This window comes from Bos taurus, chromosome 9 (assembly GCF_002263795.3).
Source record: "Bos taurus isolate L1 Dominette 01449 registration number 42190680 breed Hereford chromosome 9, ARS-UCD2.0, whole genome shotgun sequence".
NCBI lineage: Eukaryota > Metazoa > Chordata > Mammalia > Artiodactyla > Bovidae > Bos > Bos taurus.
Window position 1 is genome coordinate 44,260,808 of NC_037336.1, and position 19,751 is coordinate 44,280,558.

The window sequence follows — 19,751 nt, forward strand, 5'->3', positions numbered from 1 at the left end:
TTAGAATTCTAGGTGCCCTTTTTTTTCTTTCAGGACTTTAAAGATATTGCTATACTATCTTCTGACTTGCATTGTTTCTTAAAAGAAGACTGCTGTCTTTTTTCTTTGAGTACTTTTAGGATTTTTCTCTTTATCACTGGTACTAAGCAATTTCATTATGATGCTCTTCATAGCTTTATTTATGTTTCTTGCATTTTGGGGATTATTAGATATATGTGCTTATAGTTTCATCAGATTTTGAAATGTTCAACCATTGTTTATTCAAATTCTTGTTTTATTCTCCTGTTTATCTCTATCAGGGGCACTAATTATATGTATATTTGGTGGATGACCTTTTACTTTTATTTTTTCAGAGTTCTTTCTATGTCTAATTTTGGATAATTTTTATATTTATACCTTTAAGTTCATTAATCATTTCTTCTGTGTCTAATATGCTGTTAATCTCATTCAGGATATTCTTTTATCTCAGATATACATTTTTCATTTTCAGAAGTTTGATTTGATCTCTTCCATGTCTCCCATGTTTCTACTTAACATTCTTAATCTTTTCTCTAGCTTACTAAACAAAATGAATAATTTATAATAATTGTTTTAATATCCTTGTCTGCTAATTATATTAGTTGCATTACTTCTGGGTTAGTTTCAATTGATTTACCTTTCTCATCATTATGAATCATATTTTCCTGCTTCTTTGTGTGCTTGGCAATTATTGATCAGGTATTAGACATTGTGAATTTTATTTTGTAATGTACTTGTTTTTATATTTATATAAATATTTGTGAGCTTTCTTCTAGGGCACAGTTAAATTACCTAGGAAAAGTTTTAATATTTTGGGAATCTAGATTTTAAGCTTTATAGGCAGAATGGCATTTATTTTAGGGCTAATATTTTCCAGTATTAAAGCCATAGCTTTCTGAATATTTTACCTGATGTTTTTTGAATTATGAGTTTTTTCTACTCTGGATAATGAGAACAGAAGCTATTCCACGTCTTATGTGAACTCCAAGAAATGGTTCCTTGAATCCTTTTGGAAGATGGCTTTCTCCAGCCTTAGTTTCCCTATCTATCTTTTTATGCATCTCTCTGTCTCTCTCTCTAGCTCTCTCCTCTTCAGAACACAGAAACAACTAAAAGCAAGACAGACTGATTAGTTTGCAACTGCTTCCCTCCTATGTCCCAATGCCCTTGTCCCTGGAAATATCTACCTAAACCTTCAAATCCATAAGTCAGCATTTCCTGTTCTTGTTTTTAACTTTATTCAGTGGATTATTTCAAATTAGTAGTAGCTCCATCTTGCTTGTAAGATTTTGATTCCTGCAGAAAAATTTGCATTTCCCTCCTTATACCTAAATTCTTGACAAATTTTCTTGGGCTTGAGATTCAGGAAAACATAAAATTTCTCAGAAATGCCAGGATGGAATTCCATCATTATTTTATAGTCTCCCTTGCAGTTAAACTTGGCCATGTGACTAAGTATATGAGTGGAAGGAAATTGTGCAACTTCATTTCAAAAGAGGAAGCCATTTGCTCTGGCTTTTCTTTGTCCCCTTTCTTAGGGTTGTGAGGCTGATAAGCCAGCTGAGATAATGCTGGTGAGGACAGCCTACTACAAATGCCCAGGCTACAAGGTAGACAGAACCTGAGTCCCTGGATAGCCTTGTGGAACAGTTTCCCTGCAATCCTGAAGTGTTTTCTTTCTGGAACGTTTTATAGGAAAGGAAATTTATTTAATCTATGGTTTGGATTCTCTTTGATGTAACAGCTTAGACTCTAATACAATAGGTATATTAAATTCATTTATAGTTACCATTATGATGGATAAATTTGATCTTAGATCTGTCATGCTATTTTATACTTTTTATTTTTTACAATTAAAGAAATTTACTTATTTTCTTTGTTTCATGTATATAGGTATAATTTTTCAGGAAGATTTGTATTTTCTTTTTCCACTGATTACCTTTGTAACAATTTTCTTGTTTTCTTTTTCCTCTCACAATTGTTTGGGTGTCATTTCTACTTCTTCAAAATACTTACATTCTATTTTCTACCAGTTAAATACAGTAAATGTTTGCTCTCTGTTCAACTGTCAAGTTTTCCTGGCCATCCTTTGGTTGGCTATCGTTCATCTCTAATAGTATCCTCAATAAGGGCTCATGGTAAAAATATTCCTTGAGTTCTTTCCTGTTGAAAACTGTTTGTCTACATCCTTTATACTTTCTGGTATATAAAGTATATACTTTATACTTTTTATATTTTTTCCCTTGAGCATCTGTAAATTTATTCAACTCAGAATATGGATATAAAGAACTCAACCATTTTTGCCCCCAAATACTGTTATAATTTAGACCCACTTTCTCAGAGACTATAACATAGCATGCTGATTTACAAAGTGATCATGAGAAAGGATAGAGAAATCATATTTTGGTTTTAGATATACTTGTCATTGACTTGTATCTTTAAGAATTACATAAGGACAGAACACTGCCTCAGGGAGGATGAGAAACGCAGATAATAAGAATGTAGTCTATACCTGTAATTCTTGTGTATATACCTTTAAAGATAAAAGAAGAAAATGTTTATAATGTCATTACACTAACCAAGGATATAATTTAAAACTCTCACACCTTTACTGTTCAAATGAGTCTATTTATTGTTAGAGCAGTGACCCAGGAGGGAGGTCATGTGGACAGAGATTAAACCACTTACTATGTTTTTTTCATTTACATAGGAGGGAGATGGTGGACCTCATATATTACTTCAAGTTTCTTGCAAATTCTTTGAGGTAAACCAACTAAAATAGTTTTACATTTGATAGTGACATATTCATAATTAGCCATGGATAATTCAGGGTATTTATAATTAATTACATTTCCTCTGCAGTAAAGCTGAGATGGCTAAAGACAGTCATTTCATCATACGTGGCAGAAATTTCAATCAATCCTTACAAAAATCTTCTACTTTTAACTTGGATTTCAAATTTCATCATTGCCATATAAAATGTTGTGTGTCTTCTGAGAGTATTTCTATATGCAGCTCTTTACTGTTCCTTTTCTTATTTATTTATTCAACAGATGATTTATTGGGTGCCTACTATATGTCATGCAGAGAATCAAGAATGTACCAAAGTCAGACAAAGTCCTGGTTCTCCTGGACTTTATATTCTAGTGCGGAAGATAGATAGACAAGACAATAAACCAACCAATCAACCAGCCAGATACCACATTTTTATTAGAAACAATAAGCATGAGTAGGGATAGAGCTATGGAAGGAGTACCGCCTCAGATAAGGGGGTCAGAGAAGCTTTCTCTGTGGGAATGAACAGAATCCTAAATGTGAATAGCTGGGGAAATATGTTCCTGGCAGAGAGAAGTCTAAGAGCAAATACCCACACTAGGAACATGCTTAGGTGTTCTGGGAATAGCCAGGAGGCTGCAGAAGCCAAGGAAGCAAATGCAATAGGAGAGCTCATGGAAGAAGGGGGTGGGGATTTTATAGGATCTTGCAGGGCTTCCCAGGTGCCTCCACAATGAAGAACCCACCTGCAATGCAGGAGATGCAGGAAGCAGGAAGATCCACTAGAGGAGGATACGGCAACCCACTCCAGTATTCTTGCCAGGAAAATCCCATGGACAGAAGAGCCTGGCAGACTACACTCCATAGGGTCGCAAAGAGTTGGACATGACTGAAGTGACTGAGCATAGGGCATAACAGGTGCCATGGGCTTTAATCTATGGCAACAATGGATTTATACCTATGAAAAGACTTCTACACTGAGTAGAAGGGTGTCATGATTTAGTTTACATTTTAAAAGAACTCCTGACTGGGACTCCCCTGGTTGTCCAGTGGCTAAGACTCCACACTCCCAATGCAGAGGAGGCCTGGATTCAATCTCTGGTCAGGGACCTAGATCCCATACACCTCAAATAAAAATCCTGCATGTCACATTGAAGATCCCACGTGTTGCAACTAAGACCTGGCACAGCCAAATAAATAAATATTAAAAAAAAAAAAAAAGAATCCCTGACTGCCATGCAGAGAACTGACTTTAGGGAGCCTGAGTGGAAGCCTAGAGACCAGTTAGAAGGCTATTGCAATAATCTGGGACAAAGGTGAAGGTGGATTGGCCAAAGATGGTTGAGAGAAGAAGTAGTGGACATTGCTTAGATATAGATGATATTTTGAAAGTTAGAGCCAATACATTATGCTGTTAGATTGAATGTAGTTATATGAGAGGAAAACCGTCTGGGTTAGTTTCAGCATTCAGCCTAAGTACACGGCTGAATGATGGCACCACTTATTGAGAAGGGTAATATGGGAGAAAGTGTTGGGTGGCATGGCTTGAGTGAGCTCAGTTATGACATATTAAAGTAAGATCACAACTAGGTTCCAAAGTGGAAAGGTTGAGTAGGCAGTTTCACATGTAAGCCAGAGTTCAATGGAGGGTTCAAGACTGGTGATAATAATCTGGAAAGTTCTTCACATACGTTCTATCTGAATCTATAAGACAAGACAAGGTCATGTGAGATGTAAATTGAGGTGAAAAAGAAGTATGAGGATTGAGCCCTGGGCCATGCCAACTTCTAGAAATAGGGAGGAGAAAGAGTCTCAACATGAAAGATTGAGAGGAGAGGGAAACCCAGGAGCATGGTGAAATAAGCCAAATGAGGAGAAGGTTGAAAGAAGTCAGGAGCAGGCTTGAAAAGTTTCAAGCTGGTTTGCACCATGGTTATGAAAGGTGCTATTATTAGAGGAAGCTGAGTGAAGGGTACACAGGAACTCTCTGAACTATTTTTGCAACCTCTGTGTGAGTCTAAATGTATATGAAAGTAGACATTTAAAAAAAATGGTTCAAGGCAGTTTCCAGAAGAGTGGCAAGCAAATGCCGTTGCGAAGTCAGTGAAGGAGAGGACTCGGAATTGAATGTTCCGTCTGGACATCGTTGACTTTACTAAGAGCGATGGCATGGAGTGGTGAGAACAAAAGTTTGATGTGAGTTGTTTTCAAGGGAGGATGGGAAGTGAAGATGTCAGGACAAGGAGTGGACACAATTCTTTAGAGTTTTACTACAGAGAGCAAAGAAATACTGTGGTAGACAGAAGTGTGAATAGGGCCAGAAGAACATCTTAAAACAGTTGAAAATTGAACTTCCTGCCACTTAAATCCTTATATTTCACTAGCCCCTGCCTCTTGTTGCAATACTTTAAATCACTTTGCTCTGATAGTTTTGCATTTTCTCTTGCCACTGATGAGTTTACTTCTTTTTTTTTTTCATTACCACTGCTCCTGCCCTTTAAAATGAGTTCCCTTGGCTATCACATTGTAGAAGTTTATATCATTCAAAGTGTCTGTCATGTTCTATCTTTCCAGAGACTGTTTTCTGCCCGAAAAAATATAGAACTAATTCTACTAACAATTTTAGAACTTTAAGAACATTATAATATTTGTGCAGAATTGAGATTCAGATGTGTGTGCGTCTGTGCGTGCGTGTGTGTGTGTATTTAGTGGTTAATCAACAAAACTCACTTAGGAAGTTTCACGGAAAGCAAGTGGCCCCAGGTGTTGTGAGGATACAAAAGAAATGGAACGTGTGTAAGGCTATGTTGCCTCTTGTCTTTGGAAGTCTGAGCACTCTAGTTAGCTGTGGTTATGGCCTAACCTAATGGGCTGACTCATTTCTGTGGCTGCTTTATAATTTTGTATCTAAAAGGACCACAGATTCTAAATACCTCTTCTTGTCTCCTTGAACATCGCCTGCCAACATTTGTAACTGAAGTCAAATAGGCATGGCAGGGCGATGCTTTTAACTGACAGCACACGCAGCATTTGGGTGAATGTAGAGCAGGGAAATACAGAGACTTCCCCTGTCCCAGTTGCTTGTCCAATTCAGCAGTAACAAAAGGCAAACCCTGAGTTTCACAAAGCGCTTTTAAACAGGGCAAACAGGCCTCTAAGCCAATGGTTTAATTACAGTATAGGGCATTCATTGTGGCAAACCATGCTTAGAATTTCAAACCACTCCATGTGCTTCTTGATAAAAAGGAAAGCGCACCCAAAAACCCACAAAGCTTCTCACACCCTGAAAAACCAATGATGTTACAGGACAATGTTCTGTTTGTTTGGCTTTTGAGTTTTCAAACCATCCCAATTTAACAAGAATTGACCAAAATTTGAGGGACTCTTTTATACCTTTTTCTTATCTTTTAGTCGACCTGCCTACCAGTCCCCTTGCCTGTACTCCCTCCTCTTTATTTAGGGTTTTTTGCTGGGAGGAGTTTTAGGTATGTATTTCTGATCATATCATTTCACCATTTTAAGACCCACTACCATCATCAGTCCAGTCAAAGCCTCTGCAAACCATGATTTCTTTCTTTATTTCCCCTCTACAAGCAGCCACTCTTGAGTACTTATATGTCTTTGTATGTGCATACAGACTTGAGTATTGTGTGTATGCTTGTGTTTTTAATTTGCATAAATGGTTTTGTTCTATCCATTTCATTCTTTAATTTACATTTTAAAAATTGAAGTATAGTTGATTTACAATATTATATTAGCTTCAGGTGTACGACATAGTGATTCAGTATTTTTGCATTATTTGTAATTTTTACAAATCTGATGGATATGAGTTATCTCTTTTACATTTATCTTATTACTATTTCCATTGAAAAACTCATTGTATATGCGCTAGTCACTCAGTTTTCCTCTCTGTGAACTGTCAATCCTTCTCCCGTCCCTTTTCTTTCCTGTTCGATTTCCTATGTTTTCTTACTGATTCTTAAGGTTGTGTGAGTATCTAGTGATAAATACCTTTTTGATATTAGAGAAAACTATTATATGCCAGATTTATGCCCATTGTCCTAATTAATAGGAACTTCTTCACTCTCAAATATGTTCTTAATTTAGAGGTTGCAAATAGCTTCTCCCAGTCTGTGACTGTTCTCTTGATGTAATCATTGGTGTTTTAACAGTTAAATCCATTAACTTTTCGCCTTATGGTTTGTGCTTTTGAGGTCTTTTAAAGAAGTCTGTTTTTTAAATCCAGTTTCATGTTGTTGAACATTTAGACTTATCCAGCTATTTACCATTTCAGGTCATGCAATACTGAACATACCTTGACACCTCTTTGCTCCCATGTGTGAGGCTATTCACTAAGTTATGTGTCTGTGTGGCTGAGACTGCTGTGTACTAAACAATTCCTGGCTTCTTTTCCTCTATACATTCAATGGCTGGAATATAGTCCATAGCTCCTATTACATTTGTTAGCTGGGTGGCATGTGACTTCTGGCCAGTAGAATGTGGGTAGAAATGATATATGATGTTTCCGGTATTGACTCATGAAAACTTCCCATAAAGGATTCTCCACTGTTTTCTTTCTTCTCCAGCTTTCTGGTTAGACACAGAGGATGAAGTGGAGAACCCAAGTCTGGGTGTTGCCACAGGATGGAAACACCTTGGGTCCTTGAATCACTAGACAGAAGGCCATCACTGAATGCTAGATTGGGATTTATGTGAGAACAGAAAAAAATTTTCTGTTCATCACCTACTAAAGTTCTGACGTTGTTTTATACTAGTGTGTTAATTTCCTAGAACTGCCATAAAAGAGAAAATGCCACAGACTGGGTGGCTTAAGTAGAAATTTATTTTCCCACAATTTTGGCAGCTGAAAGTCCAAAATAAGGTGTTGGCACAAGTTTAGTTTTCCCTGAGACCTTTCTCCTTGGCTTGTACACGGCTGCCTTCTTACCATGTCCACATATAGCCTTTCTTCTGTGCATGAACATCCCTGGTGTCTTTCAGTGGGTATCCAAATTTCCTTTTCTTACAAGGATATTAGTCAGATTGAATTACGATGGTCTATTTAGCTTCATTTATACTGAATTATTTCTTTAAGGAAATTTCCTCCAAATGAAATTACATTCTAAGGTACTGGCAATTAGGGCTTCAACATATGAGTTTTGAGGGGGACACTATTCTGTACATATCAGGCAGCTAGCAGTATTTACATTGGCCAATATTACTAAGCAGTGGCGTTACTAGATCCTGGGAACTTTGTAAGATACTGCAAAATTGCTCTCCACAATACTAATATTAACTTACACTCTCTGTAAGACCAGAAACTATAAAACGCCTAGAGGAGAACATAGGCAAAACACTCTCCGACATAAATCTCAGCAGGATCCTCTATGACCCACCTCCCAGAATATTGGAAATAAAAGCAAAAATAAACAAATGGGACCTAATTAAAATTAAAAGCTTCTGCACAACAAAGAAAACTATAAGCAAGGTGAAAAGACAGCCTTCAGAATGGGAGAAAATAATAGCAAATGAAGCAACTGACAAATAATTAATCTCAAAAATATACAAGCAACTCCTGCAGCTCAATTCCAGAAAAATAAATGACCCAATCAAAAAATGGGCCATTCATCTGCTGATGGACATCTAGATTGCTTCCATGTCCTGGCTATTATAAACAGTGCTGCGATGAACATTGGGGTACACGTGTCTCTTTCCCTTCTGGTTTCCTCAGTGTGTATGCCCAGCAGTGGGATTGCTGGATCATAAGGCAGTTCTATTTCCAGTTTTTTAAGGAATCTCCACACTGTTCTCCATAGTGGCTATACTAGTTTGCATTCCCACCAACAGTGTAAGAGAGTTCCTTTTTCTCCACACCCTCTCCAGCATTTACTGCTTGTAGACTTTTGGATCACAGCCATTCTGACTGGCGTGAAATGGTACCTCATAGTGGTTTTGATTTGCATTTCTCTGATAATGAGTGATGTTGAGCATCTTTTCATGTGTTTGTTAGCCATCTGTATGTCTTCTTTGGAGAAATGTCTATTTAGTTCTTTGGCCCATTTTTTGATTGGGTCATTTATTTTTCTGGAGTTGAGCTGTAGGAGTTGCTTGTATATTTTTGAGATTAGTTGTTTGTCAGTTGCTTCATTTGCTATCATTTTCTCCCATTCTGAAGGCTGTCTTTTCACCTTGCTAATAGTTTCCTTTGTTGTGCAGAAGCTTTTAAGTTTAATTAGGTCCCATTTGTTTATTTTTGCTTTTATTTCCAATATTCTGGGAGGTGGGTCATAGAGGATCCTGCTGTGATGTATGTCGGAGAGTGTTTTGCCTATGTTCTCCTCTAGGAGTTTTATAGTTTCTGGTCTTACGTTGAGATCTTTAATCCATTTTGAGTTTATTTTTGTGTATGGTGTTAGAAAGTGTTCTAGTTTCATTCTTTTACAAGTGGTTGACCATCAGCAGATGAATGGATAAGAAAGCTGTGGTACATATACACCATGGAGTATTAGTCAGCCATTAAAAAGAATACATTTGAATCAGTTCTAATGAGATGGATGAAACTGGAACCTATTATACAGAGTGAAGTAAGCCAGAAAGAAAAACACCAATACAGTATATTAACGCATATATATGGAATTTAGAAAGATGGTAACAATAACCCTGTTTACGAGATAGCAAAGGAGACACTGATGTATAGATCAGTCTTATGGACTCCGTGGGAGAGGGAGAGGGTGGGATGATTTGGGAGAATGGCATTGAAACATGTATAATATCATGTATGAAACGAGTCACCAGTCCAGGTTCCATGCATGATACTGGATGCTTAGGGCTGGTGCACTGGGACGACCCAGAGGGAGCGTATGGGGAGGGAGGAGGGAGGAGGGTTCAGGATGGGGAATACAGGTATACCTGTGGTGGGTTCATTTTGATATTTGGCAAAACTAATACAATATTGTAAAGTTTAAAAATTAAAAAAAAAATTTAAAAAATGGGCCAAAGAACTAAACAGACATTTCTCCAAAGACATACAGATGGCTAACACACACATGAAAAGATGCTCAACGTCACTCATTATTAGAGAAATGCAAATCCAAACCACGATGAGGTACCATTTCACTCCAGTCAGAATGGCTGCAATCCAAAAGTCTACAAGCAGTAAATGCTGGAGAGGGTGTGGAGAAAAGGGAACCCTCTTACACAGTTGGTGGGAATGCAAACTAATACAGCCACTATGGAGAACAGTGTGGAGATTCCTTAAAAAACTGGAAATAGAACTGCCTTATGATCCAGCAATCCCACTGCTGGGCATACACACTGAGGAAACCAGAAGGGAAAGAGACACGTGTACCCCAATGTTCATCGCAGCACTGTTTATAATAGGCAGGACATGGAAGCAACCTAGATGTCCATCAGCAGATGAATGGATAAGAAAGCTGTGGTACATATACACAATGGAGTATTGTTCAGCCATTAAAAAGAATACATCTGAATCAGTCCTAATGAGGTGGATGAAACCGGAGCCTATTATACAGAGTGAAATAAGCCAGAAAGAAAAACACCAATACAGTATACTAACACATATATATGGAATTTAGAAAGATGGTAATGATAACCCTGTATGCAAGACAGCAAAAGAGACACAGATGTATAGAACAGTCTTTTGGACTCTGTGGGAGAGGAAGAGAGTGGGATGATTTGGGAGAATGGCATTGAAACATGTATAATATCATATATGAAATGAATCACCAGTCCAGGTTTGATGCATGATACAGGATGCTCAGGGCTGGTGCACTGGGATGACCCAGAGGGATGGGATGGGGAGGGAGGTGGGAGGGGGGTTCAGGATGGGGAACATGTGTACACCCATGGCGGATTCATGTGTAAGGCAAAACCAATACATTATTGTAAAGTAATTAGCCTCCAATTAAAATAAATAAATTTATATTTAAAAAAAGTACACTCTCCACCCTTGTGCATAATAATTCTTATCTTTACATGTTTTGCCTTCTTTTGGTTTGGACAGACTTTTCCACTTTCCCCAGTCTGATGGGTATGAAATCTTTTGCTGGTCCTTTACTTTCTACTTTTACATAGTATTTCCTTTTCAGTGTATAATACTTAAAATTTTGCTTCTCATTTATTCTATTTGAGATCCTTTGTCTTTTAATTACCAAAGTCATTTATATTTATTATAACATTTACATTTTTCATAATCGTGGTTTTAATAGGACTTATTAATGCTATCTTATTTCATGTTTTTATTACCTAAACTTTTGTTGTTTTTCTTCTTTCTCTTCTTTTCCTCTTTTTTTCCCTATTCCCATCAATTTCCCAGCTACCATTTTGGAAATGTTTAGATTTTTATTCTAATTATTGTGTACTCATTTTTCTTATTTTCTGTGTGTGTGTGTGTGTATATGGGCATGCACATGTTGATAATTGCATATAGAGACACAGGTTGTTTACTCAGACTTATTTCCCATATCACAGTTTCCTTTTATATCTAGTTCTCTTTTTCTTGAAATATATCCTTCATATGTATTTTCAGACTGTTTTTGTGTGATAAACAATTTTGTGTGTCATAAGTGTAAAAAAAATTTTATTTTGCTCTTATAAGTAAACAGTAATTTATTGGATTATATATTCTGGTTTCATAGGTCTTTCAACACCAAAAAAAAAAAAAAATCTCTCCACTGTCCTCCTGCAACCAGGGATGCTACCGAGAAATTTTATGTTAATCTGATTCTTATTTCTTGGGTAGGTGAGATCCTTTATTCTATGGAAGCTTTTAGAACGTTTTTCTTTGATGTTCTTAAATGTTACTATTTGTGTTTCTAGGTGTGGCTTATTGTTCTTCTCTATTTGTTGTTATTCTATGAGACTTTGCAATCTCAGATATTACATTTTTATTTAATTTTAGTAAATTCCGGGCCATTATTTCTTCGAATGTTTTGATTACTTTGTTCTTTTTTTTTCCTCTTGGGATTTCAATTTTATAAATGCTGATATTTCAACTTCTTTCCCCATATTTCCTTATTGTTTTCTTATCCTTTCTCATATCTCTTTGTTATTTTCTGATGACTGACATATCCTTTATCTTGGCCTTGCAAGTTCCTAACTCATACTTCAGTAACACCCAGCTATATATCTAATCCATTAAGGACAATAAAATCAATACATTTTCATATCCTGTAACTACAACTGATTCCTCTTTATAACTGCTTTTTCCTTATACATGTTTACAATATCTTTCTTTGATAATATTTATTTTGGCTTTAAAATTTTGTGTTTCTGCTGCATTATGATAAATAAAAAGTATACAGGTTGGAAAGGAAGAAGTTATTTTCCTTTTATAAAAAGGGTATTATCATCTATACAGAAAATCTATACAGTAGTCTATACAGTAGTCTATACAGTAGTCTACTAAAAAGACTACTAAGTAATAAGTGCATCTGTGAAAGCTGCAAGACAAAAGGTCAATATACAAATAAAGAATATATATAATATAATAATAATATACACATATATAATAATATATACATATATTTTTATATACTAGCAATGAACAATCAGCAACTTAAAATTTAAAAAAATACCATATAAGCTGCATCAAAATATTTAAAATACTTAGGGATAAATCTGACAGAAGTGTGTACAACTTGAAAACTATAGAACAGTACTATAAAAATTATAATAGAAGAATTAAATATGAGAGATATAATACATTCCTAAATAGGGAATTGGAGAAGGAAATGGCAATCAACTCCAGTATCCTTCCCTGAAAAATCCCATGGACAGAGGAGCCTGGTGGGCTACAGTCTATGAAGTCACAAGAGTTGGATACAACTTAGTGATAAACCACCTCAACATTGGAAAAATCAATATTATTAATATATCATTTCTTTTCAAATTAATCTATAGATTCAATGCAACCAATCAAAATAATATCAAACTTACTTGCAGAAATTGAAATTTTTTTAATTTTATTTTTTTAGTTGAAGTCTAGTTGATTTATAATGTTGTAGCAATCTTTTCGGGAGAAGGCAATGGCACCCCACTCCAGTACTCTTGCCTGGAAAACCCCATGGGCAGAGGAACGTGGTAGGCTGCAGTCCATGGGGTCGCTAAGAGTCAGACACGACTGAACGACTTCACTTTCATGTTTCACTTTCACGCATTGGAAAAGGAAATGGCAACCACTCCAGTGTTCTTGCCTGGAGAATCCCAGGGACGGGGGAGCCTGGTGGGCTGCCGTCTATGGGGTCTCACAGAGTCGGACACGACTGAAGTGACTTAGCAGCAGCAGCAGCAATCTCTGCCGTACAGCAAAGTGACTCAGTTATCACATACGGACATTCATTTATTTAATATTTATTTACTTTTCTTTTCCGTTATGATTTGTGTGCATGCGTGCTCAGTTGTGTCTGACTCTGGGTGACATCATGGACTACAGCCCACCAGCTTCTTCAATCCATGCAATTTCCTACTCCATTTATGCTTGCCATTTCCTACTCCAATTATGGTTCATCACAGGATACTGAATACATCTCCCTGTGCTATACAGTTGGACCTTGTTGTTTATCCTGCCTATATATAATAGTTTACATCTTCTAATTCCAGACTTCCAGTCCTTCCCTCCCCTGACCCCTTCCCCCCTTGGTAACCACAAGTCTGTTCTCTATGTCTGAGTCTGTTTCTGTTTTGTGGGTAGGTTCATTTGTGCATATTTCAGATTTCTCATGTAAGTGATATCATACGGTATTTGCCTTTCTCTTTCTGACTTACTTCACTTAGTACACATGTACCATCAAGTTTTGGCAAATATATCAAGAAAATTCAGAGTAGAATAATAATTTTTTCAACAAATGGTACTGGAACAATTAATCATATGCAAAAAAGAAACTCTACCCTTACCTCAAAGGCTTCCCTGGTGGCTCAGATGGTAGAGACTCTGCCTGCAATGCAGGAGACCCGGGTTTGATCCCAGGGTCAGGAAGATCCCCTGGAGAAGGGAATGGCAACCCATTCCAATATTCTTGTCTGGAGGGGCCCATGGGCAGATGAGCCTGGCAGGCTACAGTCCATGGGGTTGCAAATAGTTGGACACAACTAAGCAACTGACACTTTAACCTTTACCTCATACATAATAAATACAAAAATGAACTCAAAATGGATTTTAAATGTAAAACCCCAAATGATGAAACACATAAGTGTTTTCTATAAGATTTTCTTATAGGATAAAAAGAGAAAATCTTAGTAACTTGGAAATTGGCAAAGATTCCTTAAATACTGTACCAAAAGAAGATGTGTAAAACTTAAATATGTAAATTAGAATTAACTTGAAAATTTTTTGAAGTTTTCCCTTTAAAATCATTGTTACAAAAATGAAGGTGACACAGATTGCAAAAAAAAAAGAAAAGAAAAAGGCAAAATACATAACTGACAAAGAACCTGTATCTAGAATATACAATGTTGCTCAGTCAGTAATTCGTGCCTGACTTTTTGAGACCCCATAGACTACAGCTCACCAGGCCTCCCTGTCCTTCACTATCTCCTGGAGTCCACACAATAAAATGAATCTATACATTCATATATAATGAATATATGATGAAGTCTTACAATTTGATAAGAAGACAACCCAAGTTTTTAAATGAACAAAAGATCTAAACAGATAGTTCATCAAAGAAGATGTAAAGATAGGAAATAAGCACATGAAAAGATGCTCAACATTGCTCATTATTAGAGAAATGCATATCAAAACTACAATGAGATATCACCTCACACCGGTCAGAATAGCCATCATCAAAAAGTTTGCAAACAAAAAGTGCTGGAGAAGGTACAGAGAAAAGGAAAAGCTCTTGCACTGTTGGTGGGAATGTAAATTGATACAGCCACTGTGGAGGACGGTATGGAGATTCCTTAAAAAGCTAGGAATAAAACCACCATATGACCTAGCAACCCCACTCCTACGCATATACTCAGATCAATTCAGTTCAGTCAGTTCAGTAGCTCAGTCGTGTCCAACTCTTTGCAACCCAATGGACTGCAGCACACCAGGCCTCCCTGTCCATCACCAACTCTCAGAGCCTACTCAAACTCATGTCCATTGAGTCGGTGATGCCATCCAACCATCTCATCCTCTGTCATCCCCTTCTCCTGCCTTCAATCTTTCCCAGCATCAAGGTCTTTTCAAATGAGTCAGTTCTTTGCATCAAGTGGCCAAAGTATTGGAGTCTGAGCTTCAGCATCCGTCCTTCCAATGAATATTCAGGACTGATTTCCTTTAGGATGGACTGATTGGATGTCCTTCCTGTCCAAGGGACTCTCAAGAGTCTTCTCCAACACCACAGTTCAAAAGCATCAATTGTTTGGTGCTCAGCTTTCCTTAACCCGCTCCAGTGTTCTTGCCTGGAGAATCCCAGGGATGGAGGAGCCTGGTGGGTTGGCGTCTATGGGGTCGCACAGAGTTGGACATGACTGAAGTGACTTAGCAGCAGCAGCAGCAGCTTTCTTTATAGTCTGATCCTCACATCCATATATGACTACTGGAAAAGCCATAGCTTTGACTAGACAGACCTTTGTTAACAAAGTAATATCTTTCCTTTTTACCAAGCTGTCTAGGTTGGTCATAACTTTTCTTCCAAGGAGCAAGCATCTTTTAATTTCATGGCTGCAGCCACCATCTGCAGTGATTTGGAGCCACCCAAAATAAAGTCTATCACTGTTTCCACTGTTTGCCCATCTATTTGCCATGAAGTGATGGGACCAGATGCCATGATCTTAGTTTTCTGAATGTTGAGTTTTAAGCCAACTTTTTCACTCTCCTCTTTCACTTTCATCAAGAGGCTCTTTAGTTCCTCGTCACTTTCTGCCATAAGGGTAGTGTCATCTGCATATCTGAGGTTATTGATATTTCTCCTGGCAATCTTGATTTTAGCTTGTGCTTCATCCAGTCCAGCATTTCTCATGATGTACTCTGTACATAAGTTAAATAAGCAGGGTAACAATACACAGCCTTGACGAACTCCTTTCTCAATTCGGAACCAGTCCACTGTTCCATGTTTTGTTCTAACTGTTGCTTCTTGACCTGAATACAGATTTCTTAGGAGGCAGGTCAGCTGGTCTGGTATTCCCATCTCTTGAAGAATTTTCCACAGTTTGTTGTGATCCACACAGTCAAAGGCTTTGGCATAGTCAATAAAGCAGAAGTAGATGTTTTTCTGAAACTCTCTTGCTTTTTTGATGATCCAATGGATGTTGGCAATTTGATCTCTGGTTCTTCTGCCTTTTCTTAAACCAGCTTGAACATCTGGAAATTCACGGTTCCATACTGTTGAATCCTGGCTTGGAGAATTTTGAGCATTACTTTACTAGCATGTGAGATGAGTGCAATTGTGTGGTAGTTTGAGCATTCTTTGGCATTGCCTTTTTTTGGGATTGGAATAAAGACTGACATTTTCCAGTGCTGTGGCAACTGCTGAGTTTTCCAAATTTGCTGGCATATTGAGTGCAGCACTTTCACAGCATTATCTTTTAGGATTTGAAATAGCTCAAGTGGAATTCCATCACCTCCACTAGCTTTGTTTGTAGTGATGCTTCCTAAGGCCCATTTGACTTCACATTCCAGGATATCTGGCTCTAGGTGAGTGATCACAACATCGTGATTATCTGGGTCATGAAGATCTTTTTTTTATAGTTCTTTTGTGTATTCTTGCCACCTCTTCTTAATATCTTCTGCTTCTTTTGGGTCCATACCATTTCTGTCCCTTATTGTGCCCATCCTAGGATGAAAAGTTGCCTTGGTATCTCAAATTTTCTTGAAGAGACCTCAAGTCTTTCCCATTCTATTGTTTTTCTCTATTTCTTTGCACTGATCACTGAGGAAGGCTTTCTTATCTCTCCTTGTTATTCTTTGGAGCTCTGCATTCAAATGGAAAAAAAAAAGAACATGGTGAAGACCATACTTTAGTAAATACCCACGAAAAACTAAAATAAAAGAACCTACAATAAAGGAGAAAAAATAAAAGAAACTCAACACCATTAATCATTAGGGACATGCCAACTAAACTACAATGGGATAATAGTAGATAACCACTGAATTGAATAAAATTGAGAAGGCTGTCCATATTCATATCTTTCTGCATATACCCTAAGGAAACCAAAATTGAAAAAGATACATGTATCCCATTGTTCATTGTAGCACTATTTACAATAGCTAGAACATGGAAGCAACCTAGATGTGGATCGACATGAATGGATAAAGAAGTTGTCATACATATACACAGTTCAGTTCAGTTCAGTTCAGTCTCAGTTGTGTCTGACTCTTTGTGACCCCATGAATTGCAGCACGCCAGGCCTCCCTGTCCATCACCAACTCCTGGAGTTCACTCAGACTCATGTCCATAGAATCGGTGATGCCATCCAGCCATCTCATCCTCTGTCGTCCCCTTCTCCTCTTGCCCCCAATCCCTCCCAGCATCAGAGTCTTTTCCAGTGAGTCAACTCTTCGCATGAGGTGGCCAAAGTACTGGAGTTTCAGCTTTAGCATCATTCCTTCCAAAGAAATCCCAGGGCTGATCTCCTTTAGCATGGACTGGTTGGATCTCCTTGCAGTCCAAGGGACTCTCAGGAGTCTTCTCCAACACCACAGTTCAAAAGCATCAATTCTTCAGCACTCGGCCTTCTTCACAGTCCAACTCTCACATCCATACATGACCACAGGAAAAAACATAGCCTTGACTAGACGGACCTTTGTTGGCAAAGGAATGTCTCTACTTTTCAATATGCTATCTAGGTTGCTCATAACTTTCCTTCCAAGGAGTAAGCGTCTTTTAATTTCATGGCTGCAGTCACCATCTTCAGTGATTTTGGAGCCCAGAAAAATAAAGTCTGCCACTGTTTCTACTGTTTCCCCATCTATTTCCCATGAAGTGATGGGACCAGATGCCATGATCTTAGTTTTCTGAATGTTGAACTTTAAGCCAACTTTTCCACTCTCCTCTTTCACTTTCATCAAGAGGCTTTTTAGTTCCTCTTCACTTTCTGCCATAAGGGTGGTGTCATCTGCATATCTGAGGTTATTGATATTTCTCCTGGCAATCTTGATTCCAGTTTGTGCTTCTTTCAGCCCAGCGTTTCTCATGATGTACTCTGCATATAAGTTAAATAACACATACACAATGGAATATTAAAGAAAGTTAAAATGAAGTTGCTCAGTCGTGTCCTACTCTTTGCGACCCCATGGACTGTACCCTACCATGCTCTTCCATCCATAGAATTTCCCAGGCAAGCATACTGGAGTGAGTTTCCATTTCCTTCTCCAGAGGATCTTGCTTACCCAGGGATTTAACCCTGGTCTCCCACATTGTAGGCAGCCGCTTTACTGTCTGAGCCACCAGGGAAGTCCTAATGGAATATTACTCAGTCATAAAAAGGAATGCATTTGAGTCAGTTCTAATGAGGTGGATGAACCTAGAACCTATGATACAGAGTGAAATGAGTCAGATAAATATCATATTCTAACGTATATATACAAAATCTAGAAAAATGGTACTGAATAATTTATTTACAGGACAGCAATGGAGGAGCAGACATAGAGAATAGACTTACAGACATGGGGAGAGGGGAGGAGTGGGTGAGATGTATGGAAAGAGTAAGATGGAAACTTACATTCTCATATGTAAAATAGATAGCCAAGGGGAATTTGCTGTTTGGCTCAGGAAATTCAAACAGGGGTTTTGTATCAATCTAGAGGAATGGGATGGGGCAGGAGATAGGAAGGAGGTTCAAATGGGAGCAGATATATGTATACCCATGGCTGATTCATGTTGAGGTTTGACAGAGAGCAACAAAATTCTATAAAGCAATTATCCTTCAATAAAAAAATAAATTTAAAAAATGGTAAAAGAAAAAAAAAAGAACATGGTGAAGACCATACTTTAGTAAATACCCGTGAAAAACTAAAATAAAAGAACCTACAATAAAGGAGAAAAAATAAAAGATGCTCAACACTATTAATCATTAGGGACAAGCCAACTAAACTACAATGGGATAATAGTAGATAACCACTGAATTGAATAAAATTGAGAAGGCTGTCCATATTCAAGTGCTGGTGGGGATGCAGAGCAAGTGAAATTCTTATGCACTGCTGGAAAACATGTAAAATGGTACAACTACTCTGAAAAAACAGTTCCACAGTTTCTTAAAAAGTTGAATATATACCTGCAGTGTATTCAACCATTCCACTCCTAGGTACTACTGACCCAATAGATATAAAAGAATGACTTGTACATGAATCTTCATAGCAGCTCTATTTGTAATAGCAAAGATCAGGAATCACCCCAAAGTTCATCAGCAGGGGAATGGATAAACAAGTTGTGTTATTAGTATACAAAGAAATACAATGAAAGGCATGAACAATTTATATACACAGCAGCATAAATTAATTTAAAATAACCATGCTCAGTGAAACAAACCAGGCACAAAACCGTGTATTTCATATTTCCATTTTCATAAAATTTGTGAAAATATAAACTGTAGTAACATAAATCAGACCAGTGGTTGCCTAGGGACAGACAGTAGAAAACAAATAGGGAGGGAAATCATTAGGAAATTCTTGACAGTAATGCAAATGTCCTTTATCTTGATGTGGTAATGGTATCGTGGGTGTATAAATATGTAAAAACTCATCAAATTGTACTCTTTAAATAGTAGTTTATTATACACCAATAATACTTTAATTTCAGTTAAAGCTGGAAAACAAAATAGGACAAATAAAAAAATATAAAGTTATCAGGCAATAGCATTTATAAAACTAAGGTTCTTTTTCTTCCTCAGGGCATTTGCTAGTTTGATTTACAAATATTTTTTCCCAGTCTGTGCTGTGTGTTTTTATTCTCCTAAGAGTGCCTTTCAGAGCATAGAAGTTCTTAATTTCAGTTGGCTCCAATTCACTAATT